We start from the raw sequence: 18,012 nt of genomic DNA, 5'->3' as shown, positions 1-18,012 counted from the left end.
CGCAGAAGCCGTCACGAGTCAGGCTCTGGCTGGCTTGGAACCAGAGCTCCCCTGGGCCTTCTTCCCTAGAGACAGGGTCCTGGGAGACTAAAGCCTGTCCACCCCACCCCATCTCAGGTGATGCTGCCATCACCTGTGCCAAATGGCCCTTGAAACTATGGGGTCCCTGGGGACAGCAGCCACGTCTTCCTCTTCTCTGTACCCCACTCACAGTGGCCTGCCACTGACACACACTAGTGTGCCAGGGTCCTTGTGGTTATAAGTAATGAAAGCTAATTCAAACTGGCTTAATTTTTAAAGGGGAGGTTTATTGATTCACTGACTGAAAAGCCCAGGGGTGGCTTCAGGCATGGTTGGATCCAGGGTGCAGTGATGTCATTGGGACATCATCCCTCCTCATTTTTCAGTTCTGCTCTTCCCAGTGACAGGTTCCCTCTCAACCAGGATCTTCCTAAGCATGGGTCTTTAACCATTTTTGTGCCCATCTGGTGACACCTATGGACTCCTTCTCAGAATAATATTTTTAAATTTATAACATATGTACAATAAATGAACAAAATATACAAGTACATAAAATTACAATGCAAAATGTATTTTATTTTATAAAATAATACATATATAGACACATACAAGAAAATAAAAACTCAGGGAAGCCAATAACAATGAAATACTGTCCTATCTATGCACCGAGGGCAAGACCCCCAGTCCTAGGGGTGATCCCTTCCAGCTCTACATCCACGTGTTCCCCAGGACTGGTTCTCACTGGGTCAGCCCAGGTCACTTGGCCACCTCTGAACCAACCACTGGAGGGTGGACTATGCTGATTGGCCAAGCCTAGATCATGTGCCCACGTGGGGATGGGAGGGTAAGATGGGGCTCAGATTCCCCCAAATCACAGTGACTAGGGGTAGAGAAGGAGGGAGGGATGACCCCAAAGGAGGAACGGATAGAAATAGCAAATGTCCACCACCCTGGTAGCAACAGGCCCAAAAGGCAACAGCAGAATGTGTGCATAGAGAGGCAGGGTGACAGAGTTCCTAAGTGACAGGCCCAGATCCAGCTCCTGGACCTTGGGGGACAGCTGCGTTTGTGTCTCAATTTATCACCTACCAGTGATGACTTTGGTCAAGACACTTAACCCTTCTGAGACTCAGTTTCTCCATCTGCAAAATAGGGGAAATAACCAGCTCACAAGGAGAAGATTAAAACTGAAGATCAGGATGAACATGAGGCACTTAGTAAGTGCGCAACTAATCTTTATGCCTTCTTCTCTTGATCAGTATTTCTGAGCACATGCTGCATGCATGCATCTGTGACAGGGGACACGGGTGCATAGGACAGTTTCCACTGCAGTGCAACTTTGGGTTCAGCCTCTAACAGTCCATGAGCGAGCCCCCGCGGCTCTGCAGTGGGTTAAGACTTTGGGAGTAGAGGGGCCCAGGCAGAGGGGTCAGGTACTGCTGAGGTCAGGGAGCCCTGGGGAGGGAAAGGAGTTCATGCGAGCTGCTCACACACAGGGCAGGGACTGCCTTTCCCCATGTGGGTCCCACATCAGAAGGCAGAGCCACTTCCAGGAGCTTCAACCCCACCCTCATCCAATGGCACACAAGGAGATCTGAGGACATGAGCTTGGTCCCCAGTTCAGTGCCCAGGGAGACAAACGGATCCCAGGGCACAGGGGATGAAACAGGACAGTTGGGCCATGGCCCCCTTCCCATCAGCCTTAAAGGGGAACAACGGCAAACCCTAAGCAGGACTCTCGGGGAGAGCTTGCAGGAGTCCCCAAGCGTCTGCAGGCCTCAATTCTCCCATCTATAAAATGGGAGCAAGAATCAGCTTCTGCAGTTTCCTGAAATCGCAGGGAGGTATGGGAAAGTGTTTCCCCCACCAAGTGCTCATGTCTACAATGAAAGCGGCCCAGGGAGGATGGGATCTCGGGGCCTAGCCCTCGGGCACTGAGCAGGCCCCTCGGGGGAAATGTGCCCCCACCGGTCCCAACTGTCTGCTTCTGTCTGCCTGCCACCTCTGGGGCTCGGCAGTCGCTTCCAGCTCTGACTCCCTGGGTGAGAGCCAGAGCCAGAATGGCGAGATTTCCCAAGGAGGAGCAAATTAGATTTGTTCTGGGTCTGACTTCCCCTCCTGCTCCTCCTGAAGGTCCTCCATTTGGCTCTCTCCCGCTGAGGAGCTAATTCAGACTCTGCGGGCTCTCCGATGAGCAGCAAAGATGATCAAGTGCGGAAGCCATTGGGAAACCTTCCTTCTGGACTCTGGAGGGGCCAACAGGCCATGCTCGTGCAGGAGACAGGCTTCCTCAGCCTGCCACATGAGGGGGGAGGGTGCTGGCAGGGTGCGCCACCTGGGATCGGAGGCCATGCCCTGGTCCTATCTCTGTCACTAAACAGCTGTATGACCTTGGACCATGCCCTCTCTAGGCGTCAGTTTCCTTGTGTAAAGATGGGTGCACTTAATCCTATCCTGACTGCCCCTCACGGGTGCTCAGTAAGCTGAGGTCAGAAAGAGTACACAGTGGGCGCTACATCAGGGTGAGTCCTAGCTCTGAAGGGCCCAGACTGTTTGCAGAGCCCCTGCTGCCTGGAAGAGAGTGACCCATGGACCTGAAAGGCTCAGGAACCTGGCCGAGGGCTCTCACTACTGCCTGCTGCCCTGCTGGGGGGCGGGGGGAGGGCAAAGTGACTAGAGGGCCATGCACAGGCCCAACGGCCTGGACGCACCTGGTGTGACAAAGAGGAGTAAATGCCAGGGCAGCGGCTTCCCCTCCGAATATCACAGTGAGTTGCCTGGATCCTGGCAGACTGCGCCCAGCATCACCCCACCCAAAGAGAGACCTCCACTCGGGAAGCTGCAGTTTTCTGGAGACCCTCGGACAGTGGTTTGGGACACAGTCCCCTCATCCCTCCAGGGCTGATGCCACAAGCCACACAGCCAGACAAAGAGCTGAAACCAAGGCTGTGAGGGGCTCCCAGGGGTTCTGGCTGGGAGGTGCAGAGGTGACCCCTGCTCATTGTGGAAAAGGCCACAGGACCATGTCTTTGACTAGAATTTTGTTAATTTTTTTTGAGATATAACATACATCCAGTAAAGTATTTCAAGTGTGCAGCTTAATTAATTGTAACTCATGCACACACTTTCTGTAACCACCACACAGAATAAGATATAGAACATTTCTAGCACCCGGAAACTCCTTCCAGCTCCCTGCCAAAGCAAGCACTATTCTAACTTTTATCAGCGTCAGTTAGCTTTTGAACTGCACTTAAATGGCTTATTTTTTCCCAGTATGTTTTTGAAACTCATCTGGGCTGACATACACATCACTAGTTGTTTTCTATTTTATTGATGAGTAGCTCTTCATGGGGTGGTTGGACTCAGTTTGTTCATCCATGCACCTGTTGACAAGCTTCTGGGTGGTTTTCCAGTCTGGGGACACCATGCATAAACCTTCTACAAACACGCGTGTTTCTGTCTCTTGGTGCACACAAGCCATCCATGCTTCTTGGTATGTACTCGGCGAGCATGATGGTTCAGAAAGTGGGCAGGTGCTCGGCTTTAGGAGAAAGGGCCTCGCGGTTTTCCAAAGAGGCCGCACACTTCCACTTGCAACGTCCGAGTTCCAGGTGCTCCACATCTTCACCAGTACTTGGTGTGGTCAGTCTTTTTAGTTTCAGCCATTCTGGTGGGTGTGAAGCGATGTCTCATTGTGATCTTATTTTGCATTTCGCTGATGACTAAAGACGCTGAGCATCTTTTTACGTACTTATTGGCCGTTTGGACCACATCTTCTTTCGTGAAGCACCTGCTCAGATATTTTGCCCGTTTTCTTGCCGACTTGTCTTCCTCTCCTTGACTTACCGTCATTCTTTCTGTATTCTGGAGAGCAAATACTTAGTCAAACCCATGCATTGAGAATATCTTCTCCCACCTGTGGAGTTTGTTAAAATGGTTGATCCCTTGGCTGCACTGCTGAAGATTCTGGCTGGGAGGGCTTTTCACCAGGGTCCCCGAGGGATCTGCTGCCCTGCTCACATCTTGCTTTTGAGAACCCCTCTGAGGTTCAGGGTGGGCAGGCCAGGCAGAGGATGAATCCCCACTCTGAACGAGTCTGCAGACTTGTGGAAGGTAGGTCATGGGGATCCTAGCACATGGCTTGAACATTCCAGTATTCTGGAGTTCCATGTTAATTCTGCCCCATCCCTGCCCTCCTCCACTTTGGGGGTGGGGGGTAGGGAAGGGAAGGAGAAGAGGCTCCTTGAGAGAGCAGAATGTCCAGGTTCTGCACACAGTGTGTGGGTCAGCAGATGGGGATTGAAGGCTTCTGGCTCTGCCATTCTTGACGTTGGCATAAGCCTCAGTTTCCTCATCTATAAAATGAACACAGTAACAGTGTCTGTGCCATAGAGCTACTGAAAGAATTAAATGAGACAATGCGTGCAAAGTGCTCAGCCCACCACAGTCAGTGCTCAGTAAAGGGTAGACAATTTTAGTTATTAGATGACAAGTGGAATGAGGCCCCACACGGCCTGCCAGCTTTAAATGGCCAGCTGCTGTCTCCACAGGGCTCAGTTTTTCCTTCCAGGAGAACTCCAACCAGTCTGCGTGCATCCACCCTGCCATTCCATGCAAAGGTTTAGGAAGGCCTCGGCAGCACAGGGCACCAAGTCCCAGCGGCCCTGCCCTGAAGCCAGACCCTGCTCCCCGGGGTTTATCATTAAAGTTCCCTAAGAATGGATGATGGCTCCAGCCCCTCCTTGGAGCTCCCAGCTGTCAGGCCATCCTTCTCCCAGACAGACATTTCTGTCCCATCCCTTCCCAGGCAGTGGCTCTGTCCTCATTTGTGCTGGTTCTACGTCACTGATGGCTCCAGCTACCCGCTGGCAGAAATTTCATCCAGGGAGTCTACCCGGTGCAATCAAACAGCCATCACCCCAAGAAGTAGCAGAAGAGTAAATGCATGTGTGCCCCTTGGATTTCAGAGAGCTCCTCAATGGCTTTGCCAATTGCAGAAAGGCGGCTGCCTGAGGACTGGGGAATGTGGGAGAGAATCACGCCTTGGCCTCCCCACAGGCAGGGGTCTGGGCTCCTCTGGCGTGGGGCTTGTACGTCATCAATAACAGTCTATGTTTGTGGAAGGAATGGATTAAATAATCTCAGATTCATTCATTCATGCCATTCCAATTAAACAAGCGTTACAGAGCAACTCCCGTTTTCAGTAAACACTGTGACCAGAACTGAAGAGATCTTTTGGCAAATGCAGAATCAGCCCCTCTACTGGGTGAGGGGGATGGGATGGGGATGTCCCCTCCTGCCTAAGGGACACCTCCCCTCTCCTCAAGAACCCCATGGACTTAGAATCCACAGCATGATGAGAAGTTTTTCTGTTTGTCTGACCTCTACCCAGCCATCTCTGGCTTAACTGGACACATTTTCTGAATCCATACTCTGAAAATAACAAACCTGGCACCTGCCTGAGTTCGAGGGTCCATCTCTGTTGATAGCATCTTCTCCCTCAGGCTCCAAGAAGTGGACCTGCCTCTGGAACAGCTAACCTTGGAAAGTAGGAGCCGTGAGGACTCAGGATTGGCCCAGCAAGGATGATGCACAGGGCCCCCCACCAGCCCCTCACTGTGACTGGACCAAAGATAGGCAGGTAGGCCTCAGAAGCCCCAGCTGTTCCCTGGACCTCGTCTCTGTCTTTCTCTCCCTTTCTCCCACCCTCTCCCCACCCCCAGGCCTGAATGAAGCAGGTGGCTGACTGTTACGTCTGTGGTGCAGCTGACCCTTCTTGGCGTCCATTCTCTGGGCTGCTGGTTCTAGCCCCAAGGCAGTGTTTCAGAATCCCCCAGTGTTAGGTACCAAAGATGGGGCACAGCCAGGTCCTGTCCTGGGGTTCAAAAGGTTCAATCAAGGACAAAGGCTGTATTAACCACCTCCCGAGACACTGCAGGAACACTTTCAGTGGAATTTCCAGCTAAGGACAGCTCAGTGCCAACCTTTATGTACCAGTCCTAATGTCCCTGGGAACTGGGCTTCCTCTGTAGACACCGGACTGCTGTTGGACTCAAGTGTCCAAGGTTCTACTCTTTCCTGGGCGTCTAAAGCAGTGTCCACAAAGCTCCCTGGGAGGGTTGGGAAGTTTTTTCAGGAGGCACAGCTGGCCTCTTCCCTTCCAACCCTCTCAACACCCAGCCTCTCCCAAGAGAAGCCTGCTAATGTGGCAGTGGCCAGCCAGGACAACGTGGAGATACCCCATCACCTCTTGGTCCAGGGATACAATACATCTTATGGCAGAAGCTCCCCAGTTCCTTAAAGCTCTCTGACAGAGGAAATCATGGCCCCAGTGCACAGGTGTGTTATGCCCCAATCCTGGACACATGGTCATTACCAAGACCCAAGTCAGTCCCTGGAGGGACTCTTAGTATAGGAAACCAGCTCTAGTATCTTCCACGTGGTCAAGGGATGGCCCACTATCTCACCTAGCACCAGGGATCCATGCTGAAACATGTCATCTCTTGGTGTCAGAGTCAAGTCCCAGGTGAGCTGGCTTGTTAGACATGGTTGGAGCTCCCCACCACAGAGTGCTGACCGGTGGCTGGCAATTTCCTCTGCCACGCTGCCTTTCTCACTTCAGAAGCCTTTTGCTTGTCATGCTTACCCACAGATGACCCCTGGGTAAATCTGTTTGACCTAAGAACCCTTAAACCCCAGCCATGTCTGTTCCCTGTGTTATCTTTGAAATGCCTTGGTCATCGCTACACACAGGCATGGGCACAAAGCATCACAAGGCATGAGAACTCAGCTACTGGTAATGATTCACCAGCACTTTCCCAGCACATGCCTCCTTTGAGCATCATATAATGCCAACCAATAAGAAAAAATGGCATCGCGAACAATACAAGCTGTCGGCATGTCCGAGGGGGAAGTGCTTATTCAGAGAGGTTTGCTATGTGACCGTGGGAGGGAAACTGGCCAAACCAATGGTGACTCCCCCGGGTACAGTTTTAAGAGCAGTTTTCTCCCAAGATGTCCTCAGGAAGGACATGGCAGAATTCACAGAGAGACAAGGTCCCTCCTTTGGGCAAGCAAGAGGGAAGATGTGATAGTCTGCCATGATATTAAAACCTTAGAGGAGTCACTGAGTGAACGTAACAATACCAACCACTGCTGTTTATTGGCCACTGGATTGGATTCGAGGCTTAGAATTTCACATTTATTATTTTGGTTATCTTTGCAGTTACACCATGAGACCATGACTATTATTGGCTCCTTTTATAACTGAAGAGATTGAGACTCAGAGAGGTTAAGGAACTTGCCCAAAGTCACAGAGCTCATCAGTGGCAGAAGTAGGTTTATACCCGGGCCAGCCTGATTTTCAGATTCACTCAGCCCACTGCCTGGCTATGCCATGTCTCTGCAGCATGTCGGCTTTATTAGGCTTGGCCCTGAAGTGGTCAAGTCTCGGCCCAGGCCTTCCTACACCTGGCTGGTGAGTGGAGCTGGGGTCTCTGGGTCTCCAGGGCTATCCTGACCTGCTGAGACATGGGTACCTGGACATCAGCAAAAGCTCCATCTCTTCTACCTGCCCAAAGGGAAAGTGTCCAACCAGTGGAGGGAACTTCTTTCCTCTCTTTACTGGATTATAAAGACCACACTTTAGTTAACCTCAAAACCTCCTTCCGCCCTACATCTACTTTAGAAGCCAGAGATGGAATTGCATGTCCAGTCCTCCCCGGAAGCCCACTGGTCAACATACTGAGCCCTGACAGCCCCCCTCATCCTCACTCCCGACACAAGTCTGGAGGTTCCAAGTTTTTAGTGGCAGCCCCACATGGCCCTGGCCCACCCCCAGAGTTCTGTCCCGACCCTGAAGACAGGCTGGCCCCCAGGTTGAAAACCCCCTTCTATTTAAGCTTATTTTCCCAGGCCAGTCAGAAGTCATCGACCAAGAGACCAGTGACATGTTGGCAAACACTGGCCTGGCACCTCTGGCTCTGTGACTTTGGGTAAAGGTTGTATCACATCTGAGCTTTGGTTTCCTTCTCTGCAAAATGGAGATGCTTCCAGTCTGCTCCACCACTCCCAGGTAACAAAGTGAGATGCTTGGCAAGCACTCACTTGCCAAAACATTGCCGGGAAAGATCTCCCCTCCAAGGGTAAGAAGTCCCACCACTGTACCAAGTGCTCCATCGGCAACAGCTCCAGGTAAACCTTCACTTGAGCAATTATGTATACAAATCCCATTATTAGTGAGGTAGCCCCCTCTCATTTTTCTCTGACAGCCCTCTGTGGGACCTCAGTCAATATTTGCTGAAAATCAAATACAGATCTCATTATGATTCAATGCAAACACTGTACTGAGCTCCACCAAAGCCTGCTATGGGCTTAAGAGGCATTAAATTAATTTGCACAAGTGTCCATAGGATGAAAGTCATCTCCCGACCCCTCCACCAACTTATAGAACCCAGGCTCTGCCCAGGCATTCTCACAGATTCCAGGTCTCCACTATCCTGCCAATGAAACAGCACCAACACACCTGAAATACCAGGCACAGAGCTGAGCACACCCTGGATATTGGAGGGAGTGGGTGAGTGAATGAAGAGGGGACAGTAACAGCCAGAAGAACACCAGACTTGGAGCCTCAGGGTCCAGGGTTAACCTTGCTCTTCATTCAGTGTCTGTCAGGTCCTGGCTTACCTTCTGTCTCCATTTCTTCACCTGGAAGATTATATGGGATAAGGATTACATGAAATAATATTTGTAAAATGCATAGCATGGTGTTTGACACATAGTAAGCTCTCAAAAAATATATAATAATAAATATATTATTAAAAATAAAATAACCATCCCATAACGACAAAGCCACATAGCAAAAAGGTATGATTAAAACTTACATAGAACACAAATACAAAAAATCATAAGAGAAAACTATGAACAACTATATAGCAATAAGGTGGACAACTTAGAAGCAATGGACAAGTTTCTAGAAACATACAGTCCATCAAAACTGAATTAAGAAGAAATAGATCATTTGAACAGACCAATCACTAGAAGTGAAACAGAATCAGCAATAAAAAAAAAAAACTCCCTGTGAAAAAAATGTCCAGGACCAGATGGCTTCACTGGGGAATTCTAGCAAACATACAAATAAGAGCTCACACTGATCCTTCTCAAACTCTTTCAAAAGATTGAAGAGGAAGGAATATACCCAAATTCATTCTATGAAGCCACCATCACCCTGATATCAAAGCCAGACAAAGACACTACCAAAAAAGAAAGATATAGGCCAATATCAATGAACATAGATGCAAAAATCCTCAACGAAACACTAACAAACAGAATCCAACAGCACATTAAAAAGATCATACACCATGGTCAAGTTGGATTCACCCCAAGGACACAAGGATGGTTTAACATACCCAAATCAATCAATGTTATACACCACATCAACAAGAGAAAGGACAAAAATCACATGATCATGTCAATAGATGCAGAAAAAGCCTTCGATAAAATTCAACACCCATTTATGATAAAAACTCTTAGCAAAGGGAGTATACAAACATATCTCAATATAATAAAAGCTATTTATGACAAACCTACAACCAGCATAATACTCAACATTGAAAAGCTGAAATCCTGTCTGCTAAAATCTGAAACAAGATAAGGATGGCCACTCTCACCACTTCTATTCAATATAGTATTGAAAGCCCTAGCCATAGCAATTAGACAAGAAAAAGAAATAAAAGAGAAGAGGTAATATTGTCATTATATGTGGGTTACATGATACTACATATAGAAAATCCTAAAGGCTCCACACGAAAACCACTAGAGCTGATAAAAGAATTTGGCAAGGTAGCAGGATACAATATTAACATACAGAAATCGGTGGCATTTCTTTACACTAACAATGAAATATCAGAAAAGGAAAGTAAAGAAATAATCCCTTTTTAAAATTGCGTCTAAAAAATAAAGTACTTAGGAATAAATCTGACCAAGGAAGTGAAAGACTTACATGCAGAGAACTACAAAACATTGACTAAGGAAATTAAAGATGACTTAAAGAACCCATGTTCTTGGGTTGGAAGAATTAATATTGTTAAAATGGCCATACTACCCAAAGCAATATACAGATTTAATGTAATCCTTATCAAATTACCCAGGACATTTTTCACAGAATTAGAACAAATAATCCTAAAATTTATATGGAATCACAAAAGACCCAGAATTGCCAAAGCCTTACTGAAGAACAAGAATGAAGCAGGAGGACTAACTCTCCCAGACTTGAGACAATACTACAGAGCTACAGTAATCAAAACAGCATGATATTGGCACAAAAACAGACATATGGATCAATGAAACAGAATAGAGAGCCCAGAAATAAAGCCAAAAACTTTTGGTCAATTAATCTTTGACAAAGGGGGCAAGAACATACAATGGAACAAAGACAGTCTCTTCAGCAAATGGTGTTGGGAAAACTGGACAGCTTCATGTAAATCAATGAAGTTAGAATACTCCCTCACACCATACACAAAAATAAATTCAAAATGGCTTAAAAACTTAAACACAAGACAAGGCACTATAAACCTCTTAGAAGGAAACACAGGCAAAACATTATCCTACATAAATCTCAGCAATGTTCTCCTAGGGCAAGCTACCCAAGCAATAGAAATAAAAGCAAGAGTAAACAAATGGGACCTAATTAAACTTGCAAGCTTTTGCACAGCAAAGGAAACCATAAATAAAACAAAAAGACAACCTATGGAATGGGAGAAAATATTTTCAAAAGATGAGACTGACAAGGGCTTAATCTCCAGAATATATAAACAGCTCATACAACTTAATGAGAAAAAAAGCAAGCAACCCAATCCAAAAATGGGCAGAAGACCTAAACAAGCAATTCTCCAGTGAAGACATATAAATGGCCAATAGGCACATGAAAAAATGGTTAATAGCACTAATTATCAGAGAAATGCAAATCAAAACTACAATGAGGTATCTCCTCACACCAGTTAGAATGGCTATCATTCGAAAGTCCATAAATAATCAACACTGGAGAGGCTGTGGAGAAAAGGGAACCCTTCTACACTGCTGGAGGGAATGCAGTTTGATGCAGTAATTGTGGAAAACAGTATGAAGATTCCTCAAAAGACTGGGAATAGACTTACCATGTAACCCAGCAATCCCACTCTTGGACATATATCCAGAAGGAACCTTAATTCAAAAAGACACATGCATCCCAATGTTCATAGCAGCACTATTTACAATAGCCAAGACATAGAAACAGCCTAAATGTCCAAAGACAGATGACTGGATAAGGAAGCTGTGGTATATTTATACAATGGAATACTACTCAGCCATAAAAAATAATAAAATAATGCCATTTGTAGCAACATGGATAGACCTGGAGAATGTCATTCTAAGTGAAGTAAGCCTGAAAGAGAAAGAAAAATACCATATATATCTCTTATATGTAGCATCTAAAAAAAAAGACAAACGAACTTATTTACAAAACAGAAACAGACTCACAGACATAGAAAGCAACTTATGGTTACGAGGTGGGGAAGGAGGTAGGAAGGGATAAATTGGGAGTTCGAGATTTGCAGATACTAACTAATACATATAAAATAGATAAACAACAAGTTCATTCCATATAGCACAGGGAACTATATTCAATATCTTGTAGTAATTTATGGTGAAGAAGAATATGAAGATGAATGTATGTATGTTCCTATATGACTGAAGTATTGTGCTGTTACACCAGAAATTGACACAAGATTATAAACTGATTATACTTCAATAAAAATATTTTTTAAAAAACCTTACATACAAAAGCAAGCAAACAAAAACAAGGGAGGAGGGTATAGCTTAGTGGTAGAGCACATGCTTAGGATGCATGAGGTCCTGGGCTCAAGCCCCAGTACTTCCATTAAAAAAAATTAAATTAAAACCTAATTACCTCTGCCCCCCCCAAAAAAAAGACTGATTAAAAAATAAATAAAATAAATTTTTAAAAAACCAAAAACCAAAAAACAACTTCCATACTTAGAGACAGGAACTATTAAGAAATGTCAACATGAAAAAGGATCGTCTGGACAACTGGCCTGGAAGTGACATGACTGTTAGGTCGACAGAGGGAAGGCTGCCTAGATGCCCTATGTCTGGAGTCAATCTGCATAGACTGACTGGCCTCAAACTTCCTAACTCATGACCTGGTACATGTTGCATAAAATGTGGTGCTTTTCTCTTATGTAAAAAAAACAAAAAAAGACTGGCCGGGACTCCACTCAGGATTGGGTTGTGAATTCCTGTTTGGAACCTGCCCTGCTTCAAACACATGCCATTATAATAGGTAAAATATAATTCAAAAAATTGTAAAATATATAGTAATCTTCAAAAACAAGATAAACATTGCAATGACAAGAGAAGGGTTAGAAGCACAAAGTGGCAGAATTCCAATGGCAGAAGCTGGGGAGTCCACATCATGAGAGGTGATGGGGACTGAGAGTATCCCACGTGAGGCGGGGCGTGCTCCTGCAGGCTGGAGTCTGCCCCTAATTTAGGAAGGACGGCTGGGAAAGCATGTGCCCAGCTGCTGTCAGGTGAAAGGGGATGCACTAGGTGATTGATAGGTCTAGAATCTGAGATACATAGAGGATGTGGCAATTACAAGGTCTGTACAATTAGTCGGATGCTGCTAAAGTTACTGCTGCACTGACGGGAGAAGACAGACTCAGTTCAGCTGGCTAGGTATGATGTGGAGATCAGAAGGCCTCTGCGGCAACTTTTAAACAGATCACGCCTCTTCGTCAGAGAGCAGACAGTGCTTAAGGTAAGACCTAGGATCTGATTGTAAGAGCAGGGAAACTCCAGAGAGTACTGAGGTTTCCTATGCCAAAATCAAGGCTTTGATAGAAAAGAATCAGGACCCCGAGACTCAGGTTAGAGGCATCTGAGTGGATATTTCAGAACAACAAACTCCCAGACTTCCCTGAACCCTCTGCCTACAAAAGTGGTCCACTGCCTTTCTAAAAGATGGTAGACCCTCTTGCTTAAAATCTATTCAGAGACCCCCATGGCCACAAGTCTCTTGCAGGACATCTTCCTTCTTTAAAATCTGCTCCTGCTTCCCCTTCTGGCCACTAGAACAGGGTCAAATCTCAGCAGGGACCAACTGGAGAAATGGTGGCCCTGCTCAAAGGAAAGAGTTATTCACCAATGGGGCTGAAGGGCTGACCACCGTGAATTCACAAGAACTGGGAAGTCTTGCCTGAGAGGAGATCCCAAGGGAGCTGAACCAAGGGTAGGTGGGGAAGGGACACAGCACATAAGGCTGGTTAAGGTTTTGACACTTTGTCAGGTTCGGAGAGTCAGTCTTAGTAACTTCTGGAATGGCCCCTAGAATCTTGAAAAAAATTCTCATCTTAAAAGCTATATGGAAATAATGAGAGCAGCCTGGTTAGGTTGTTACAGAAGGGATTCAGATCTTCTGATCTCAGAGAAGTGGGTGTGTTAGGTTGGATCTATTATACAAGATCTAAGTTCCTTTACTAAGGAGCAGGGAAGCAGTTGGGGGTGGGGTGGGTGGGGAGTCACAGGCAGCATTAGGAAGCTCAGTGGTGGCGATCTTCTGTAAGCTGTGCTGATAACAGATCTGGTAACGGAGCTGGCTCTCTAGAGTCACTAAGGACAGAAGGATTCTGGAATAGCAGAGGTCACATAGCAGCGTTCAATCATCAGAGACAAGGGAGAAAGCAAGGTCAGAATGGTAACCAGAGAAATCTGACCTACAAGGACATGTGGTGATTCCCAATAGACCGTGGTGTATCTAAGAACAACATTTATAGGTGGCTGACAAACATATTGACCAAGAATGGATGAAAATGAGCAGAAAATGGAGGTAAATTGCAGCCACATGTTGTATTCAGTTCTCAGACTCAGAGCCCATCAGTTGAGGAAAGACCCTGCAATGTCACAGTAGGTATGAACAGTAGCAATTATCCTAGGTCTGAGTACAAATGCACTGGGGAAAGGGGAAAGTGTATCTTTAGTGTGTTGCTGGACAAAGGATCTGAGCTGACTTCAGTACTAGGGAACTCAAAGCACATTCTTCCTCCACCCCCCATTAGCGTAAAGTACACGGCTGCAAGGAATGAACGGAGTCTTTCTTGTAGTGGGTCCCATAGGTCCAAAGACCCACCAAGGGGTCATTTCCTCAGTTCCTGAAAGCATAACCAGGATGGACATGTTACAGAAACCTGAATCCTATCAAGAGACCAAGCAGCACTCGGAGGGTTGGAGAGCTCAGGTTTATTAACGTCGGCAGGCCCAGAGGAGTTAATGCTCCAAGCTCTGGCCCCCATCTGTAGGTTTACACAGGCTTTTAATAGGGTTTTAGGTTTCAATTAAGTTCGTGCCATATGCAAATGAGGTGTTAGAAATGGACCAATCAGGAATGAGTTTTTGGGAACCAATGGGATTTTAGGGGTAAGTTTCATTTCCCTAGAAGCAAGCTGATTTATAGAAGTGCAAAAGCAGGAAGGCAATGGCCCTGCCTCAGCGGTCTTGCTGGTCCCTTTGTGGGTTTTGCCCCTTCAGACATATGTAGCAGCTAGCATGGTAGGAAAGGCCAAATGCCAGGCCCTGAAATTGCCCCTGACCCTCTGACCCCCTGACCCAACCAATCAAAAACTATACCACACCTTGGGGACAGAGGCAAAAATGAGTGCTATCCTCAAAGACTTAAAGAATGCATTGGTTGGGGGGCCGATTGTGTCTCCCAGAACTTGCATAATCTGCAATGAATCATGGAGGATGGTGGTGAACCACCTCAGACTTAACCTGAGTTTCACCCCATCCATAGTTTCTATGCCAGGTATGATGCCTTAACCTAAAACAGATCAACAGAGCCTCTGCTGTGTAGAATGCAGCTATCGATCCGGTGAATTTGTTTAGGGTTTTTTTAAATCTCCATCAGGAAGAAGAACCAGAATCTCATTCATTCACATGGGGTGGACGACAGCGTTCATCTGTGGTCTTTCCCGAGAGCTATGTTAATTCTCCTGTCCTCTGTTAACAGTAAAGCCCAAGGTAAACTTGAACATCTGGACATTTCACAGAACATCATATGTTCTGGACACCACAACTGTCCTGAAGAAGGTGAAAGATAAACTACAAAGATTTCAGGGCCTGTCACATTGGCCCAATGGTCTGAGGCACATTTGCCACCTTACACCTCCAACAATAGACTCCTAAGGTGTTGGAAGAACCATGCTATCTGCTGCAAACAAATACACCTCATTCAAAAATCAGCTCCTGGAAAGCAAAGCCGTGTAGAGACTGGCCCTCTGACCATGGAGCACCAAGTGACTGCCACCAGAGCTACCCATACCAGGCTGGGTGTCTCTGAAGCAGCAAGCCACAGTATTAGGTGTCAGCGATGCATCATTCCGTGAGTGTCCAGGATCAAGCACGAGCAGGTATAATGCACAAACAAGCTATACACATTGGCGGCCCAAACCCTCATGTCTCGGGCCTATGTTAAGCCAGTGCATCTCCCTCAATTCATACCCGTGGCCTCATCAGAGATGGGGAGTGAGCTCTATAACCAGCTGATGGAAGAGAAGAAACCTAGATCTGGTTCACGGGGTGGCTCCACACAGCATGGTGACGCAAGATGAAATGGGCTTCTACTGCCCCAGGGGTGGCTCTGAAAGTCCAGGCAGTGCATCCGGCCGTGTACTTTGCTTAGAGAAGTGGCCCGAGGTAAGGAAATACATGGATTCCTGGGCAGTGTGATTTGTTCTGCTGATTGTCCGGAAAGAGAAAGATTAGAAAATTGGGAACAAGGAGATCTTGGCTAGAACCTTGTGGACAGAACCAAGGAGCCAAGACTGCGGGTTTCTGCATCACACGTCAGTGCCCACTGGAGGCACCCGCTGCAGGGGAGGTGATAAACGACCAGATGGACAAGCGGTCTTACACAGGAGGTGTCAACTAACATCATCAGCCACCTAATTCCTGCCCCGGAAACGTGCAGCCACTCAGCAGAAGCCTTCGACACGGTGTCGTCCTCAAGGAGACCAGCAAAACACAGGTGGAAAGTTAATTATACCCAACTCCTTCCACGCTGGAGAGAGCAGTGACTCATCCTGTAAGGGATTAATACATATTTCTGGTACGGGTTTGTCTTTCCTGCCCGTGGTGTCACTATCCAGGGAAACAGGGCCTGATTTATTGTCACTGAATTCCACATAACATTGCTGTGCACCAAGGGACCCACTGTATGAGAAAGAGGTCAGATATACACAAGGCCCATTGGACCTATCACATACTCAATCACCCAGAAGCTGCCAGCTTAGCAAGACCCATTAGCTTGGAGGTGACATCCTACAAGGTTAGGATATAGTCCTCAAGATGCAGTATATATCTTGGATCGAAGACCATAGCGAGATGTTCTGTCTCCAGTAGATGTAATATATGGACCTAAGAACCAAGAGGTTGAAGTGGGCATGGCACTGCTATCCATCACTCCCCAGGACCTCCTAGTGATTTCCCCTGCCCCTCCGAGTGCCCTGGAGGAGGAGTTTCACCAGGAGACACAGTAAGGATCCCACTAAACCTAAAGGTATACTTGCCATCTGGTTGTTTGGGGCTTTTTATACAGATCAGCAGAAAAAGGAAGAAATTGTCATACTGGCAAGGATCGTCAGGAGGAGATGGGTTATGACACGTAACGGAAATGAGGAAGAGTGTATTTGGAACACATGGGATACTTTGGGGCATCTCTTGGTGCTCACACGTGGTCATTATGAATGGCAATTATAGCGACCATAGCCTGAAAGGATATACGGTTCAGACCTCTCAAAGGATGAAGGTAGGGGCCCCCTCACCAGGTAAGCCAAATAGACCAGCAGAGGGCAATCTAAAGCAGGTGGCTGAGGGACATGCTGAGAATCAGTTACGGCCTTAGAACTAACCAGTGCAGTGAAAACCACAACTTATCCTACTAACCCTCTTCTTCTAAGTTACGTTTCCCCAGAAATTGTAGCCCACCGCTCACTCAGGGAATCTATGCCTGACGGAGTGAAATTGTGAGGCATGAGAGGACCCGAGAGGTGGGACAATGTGGTGCTCCACCCAGATCCCCTTTTACTATCTTTGGACGCCTCTCCCCATCTCCTGGCCCCAAGTCTGGGCAACTCTGAGGCATAAATTCCATTCCAGATCCCCCTGTGGGGTCAGGCAGAAGCTGTCCTCGGAGGGCTGGGCCTGAACCTGCATGCTTCCCTTCCCTGCCCTCTCCCTTCCTTGTTACCAGGCTCTGAGGGCATTGCCTTCATAAACCACTTGCACGCCAGTCCTCATCGCAGAGGCTCTTTCTACAGACTTGACCCAAGAAGATCTCTTTATCTTTTTCTTTTCTTTTTTCTCACTCTAGAGGAGTTGAATTTGTTTCTAAGGAGAAATAGGGGACTGGGAGAGAGAACACCAGGGCTGAGACTCACTGATGGCAGGGAAGGCTCCAGGGTGACGTGTTGGATGGGGAAATGTCCCAAAGTCCTAGGGTGCCCCCCCACACAGGAATGGTGACATTTCTAAGCAAGTAAGCCCCAGAACATTCCATAACTCCTCAGAAAAGGTTGCAGAGCCCAGCTATTCTGACAAAGCCTGCATACCACCCAGAGATGCTCTCACCCCCCGCTCCCCCTTACCATAACTTCAGACAGTGGATAGAAAGCAGATATGTAGCCACCACTTACAGCTAAGAGGGAAAACCCATGGGTCTCAGGTACAGAGATCAGAGCAGGGAAGATGCCTGGGAAGATGCTATGCTTGAACAAGGTGAAATGCTCCAGAGCAGAGCCACAAAAGCACAAAACAGAAAGAAGGGACATGGGATACAGCACAACACACACAAAGAAACCTACACTAGACAAATATACCACTAAAGGACCAGAAGAAAACAGCCCACTATTGCTTGAAGTTAGAGAACATTTAATAGAA

At 46.9% G+C, this 18,012-nt stretch overlaps 1 non-coding gene across 1 annotated transcript; it reads left to right on the top strand.

The window, feature by feature from the left end:
- Window positions 1-11,862: 11,862 nt before the first annotated feature.
- Window positions 11,863-11,935, top strand: TRNAP-AGG (transfer RNA proline (anticodon AGG)). Its single transcript has one exon. It is a non-coding gene; the product is annotated as a tRNA-Pro (tRNA).
- The last annotated feature ends 6,077 nt before the right edge of the window (window positions 11,936-18,012 follow it).

The sequence above is a fragment of the Vicugna pacos genome, chromosome 9, assembly GCF_048564905.1.
Source record: "Vicugna pacos chromosome 9, VicPac4, whole genome shotgun sequence".
NCBI classification, from domain to species: domain Eukaryota; kingdom Metazoa; phylum Chordata; class Mammalia; order Artiodactyla; family Camelidae; genus Vicugna; species Vicugna pacos.
Note: the sequence above shows the minus strand (reverse complement) of the source record. Positions and strands in the feature narration are given on the sequence as shown.